Consider the following 3,849-nt stretch of genomic DNA (forward strand, 5'->3'; position numbering starts at 1 on the left):
TATAAATGTAAATATAAATATATATGTAAATGTAAATATCAATATCAATATCAATTAATATCAATATTAATATCAATATCAATATCATTATCAATATATCTTTATATATATAAATGTATATATATGTATACGTATATATATATACATATATATATATATATATATATACATATATACATATATATAAAGAAGTATGAATATAATGATAAATATAACTATATATGTAAATACAAATATGATAAATAATTTACTAAAATAATTTTTTTTACACTAATACATTATTATTTATTTTTTGAGTCTGTTATAGCGTGGTTTGTTTGGCTGAAAGCGAGGCGACGCCGATCTTGAGCGCCGTCTCCGCCGCCATTCCTTCCAAGTGTCGGCCGAGACGCGGCCAGCGCCTTCCCGCTTTCTTCGTCTTCCTTCTCTTTCACCCCGTCGGAGCTCTCCCTTCTGAAAACCTCATTTCTCCTTTCATCAAGATTGGAGCTCTTACTTCCTTCATCTCCTTCTTCTGTGTCCTTTTTCTATTTCCTTTTTCAAATATTTTTCTTTTGTTTTTATTTGTCAATTTTTCTTTTCCTACTTCCACTTTTTTCTATATTATTCATACTTCTTCCTATATACTTTTTTTAGTTTCCTGTTTTCATTCTTACATCTCTCCTTTTTTTATCTACAGTACACTCTTATATTCTTCTTACACTTTCGCTTGTCGTCCTTTATTCTATCCACCTATATCCTCCTCATCTCCTTCCCTATTTTCTATTTTTCATATTCAACCCCTTTTTCAACTCCCTCAATTCCCCCTCCTCCCTCCCTCTCACCCTCCCCTCTCCATTTCTATCCACCGCCTCCTCTTCACCTCCTTTCCTGTTTTCTATTTTAATTTTCAACCCCATTTCAACTCCTTCAATCCCCCTCCCTCTCCCCTACCTCCCTCCATTTCCATCCACCATATCCTTATCACCACCTTTCCTATTTTCTGTTTTCATTCCACCCCTATTTCAACTCCCTCAATTCCCACTCCCTCCTCCCCTCCTCCTCAATTTCTATCCACCATCTCCTCCTTGCCTCCTTTCCTATTTTCTATTTTCATTCTCCCCCCCTTTCAACTCCCTCAATTCCCCCCTCCATCCTCCCCTCCTCCTCAATTTCTATCCACCATCTCCTCCTTGCCTCCTTTCCTATTTTCTATATTCATTTCCCCCCCCTTTCAACTCCCTCAATTCCCCCTCCCCCCTCCCCCTTCCCGTTCTCGTTTCCTCTCCAACTCTTTATCCCCTTTCTCTCCACTTTTCTTCCGTTTCCGTTTAACTGGTTCTCCTCCTTCCTTTGACACTTTTATCGCGTCTTTCCCATCTTCCCCTTTCTTTGGCCATTTTTCCTTTTTCTTCTTTTTCTCTTTCTTTTTCCCAGTTTTTTATTTTTTATTTTCGTTGCTATGCTTCTCCCAGGCAACCCATTTTATGACTTTCTTCCTTCTTCATGTTACTTTCTCTCTCTCTCTCTCTGTCTCTCTCTCTCTCTCTCTCTCTCTCTCTCTCTCTCTCTCTCTCTCTCTCTCTCTCTCTCTCTCTCTCTCTCTCTCTCTCTCTCTCTCTCTCTCTCTCTCTCTCTCTCTCTCTCTCTCTCTCTCTCTCTCTCTCTCTCTCTCTCTCTCTCTCTCTCTCTCTCTCTCTCTCTCTCTCTCTACGAGGATCTATCTGTCTCTCTATCTATCTATCTATCTATCTATCTATCTATCTATCTATCTATCTATCTATCTATCTATCTATCTATCTATCTATCTATCTATCTATCTATCTATCTATCTATCTATCTTTCTATCTATCTATCTATCTATCTATCTATCTATCTATCTATCTATCTATCTATCTATCTATCTATCTATCTATCTATCTATCTATCTATCTATCTATCTATCTATCTATCTATCTATCTCTATCTACCTATCACTCCCTTTTTCTGTTTTCTTGCGTCTCTTTTTATTATGTCTCTATTTTTGCCTCTCTAATGCTCTCTGTCTTTTATCATTTTAGTTTATTTTTTTTTATTATCACTTACTCTTCTTTTTTATTATTTCTTTATTTCTATTTTTCTTATCCTATTATCAGTTCAGGTGGAAGAAGGACGGGTGGATTGTGTTTTAGAATAAATCTCTTAGTGTAAGGATGTACTTTTATTTAACTACCTCTCTATCACGGTAAATGATATCTGTGTACTTTCATATACAACCTCTGTCTTGCCTTCTTTAGATTTGTCACTGTATGTAATGATATTAAGTGGACTAATAATCTTTATTCGTACTTTATTGTACTCTTGAGGTCATAAGCTCACCCTATTAGACCTAAAACCTTCCTGGTTTATCATAAAGAGAAACACGATACTTGAAGGATTTCATCTAATTATTTGTAACTCAACCACTTTGATAATTCGTTCATTTATTTTGTTTTAACAAAAAGTTCAAGGTCGAGCTTAGTGTTATTTGTAAACATTGTATGCTCATCATGCTATGATTTAATGTTATTAATCTAATAAGCCGCCTTTTGTATTATTGATCTATCTTTTAATGTTCATTAGATTCAGATGATTATTTGTTATCCCGCGGAAATTAACATCATCAAAAAAAATTATACAGAGGAGATCAATCACATTTAACATGGATATATTCGATAGAACAAAATATGTACAATAACAGAACCCTGAGGGACTCCAATAGAGGACAGAAGTCCAAAACAAGCAATCAAACAAAGGAGATTAACTCTTATTTTATGCGAAATGAGATTAATTAGTAATTTCTTGTGAGAACTAAAATCAAAAGTTTGTGCTAACCTTGATTATATCTAATCTAAGCTGTTGCTTTCGTCACGCAAGAGGTTTTCTTACATATGAAGCCATCCTGATGGCCATCTATTAGACAGTTGTTTTCTTCTGGTGTTCGATGGCATCTCTCTTAATCGTTTCTACAATTTTCCCACAATTAATCTTAGGCTCATTGCACTAGTTTTGTTGTTTCAGTTTTTCATTCTTTATGGAGTAATTTTTTATAGTTATCATTAATTTAGTACTTCACCTGACCTAATGGTCTTTAATTTTCTTAATGACGTTTAGTTTAATGTGGAATAATTTTTTTTGGTTTCTATACCCCTCATAATTCTTGGATGTTAGCCTTCAATTTTATTTACTTATTCATCTACATATTTATTTATTTATTTATTTATTTATTTATTTATTTATTTATTTATTTATTTATTTATTTATTTATTTATTTATTTATTTATTTATTTATTTATTTATTTATGTGTTTATTTATTTATTTGTTTATTTCATTTTTTATTTATTTATTTATCTATTTATTTGTTTATCTATCTATTTATCGATTTATTATTTTTATTTATTTATTTTTATTTATTTATTTATTTATATATTTATATTTATTTATTTATTTATTTGTTTATTTTTATTTATTCATTTATTTATTTATTTATTTACGTATTTATCTATCTATCTATTTGTTCATTCATTGATTTATTGATAAATTTATTTATTCATTCACTTATTTATTTATTAATTAATTTATTTATTGATTGATTCATTCATTCATATATTTATTTATCTATTTATTTATCTATTTATTTACCTTATTTATTTATTTGATTATTTGTTTATATATATATATATATATATATATATATATATATATATATATATATATTATTTATTTATCTATTTATTTATTTATTTTATTTATTTATTTATCTATTTTATTTTTTTGAGTGAATAAGTGAATTTCATTATACATCTTTCGATGGTTTTGTTTTTGTTTTTGTCATATCTACTAAAATAGCT

The sequence above is a fragment of the Oratosquilla oratoria genome, chromosome 13 (assembly GCF_046742065.1).
Source record: "Oratosquilla oratoria isolate Oo_2021 chromosome 13, ASM4674206v1, whole genome shotgun sequence".
Taxonomy (NCBI): Eukaryota; Metazoa; Arthropoda; class Malacostraca; order Stomatopoda; family Squillidae; genus Oratosquilla; species Oratosquilla oratoria.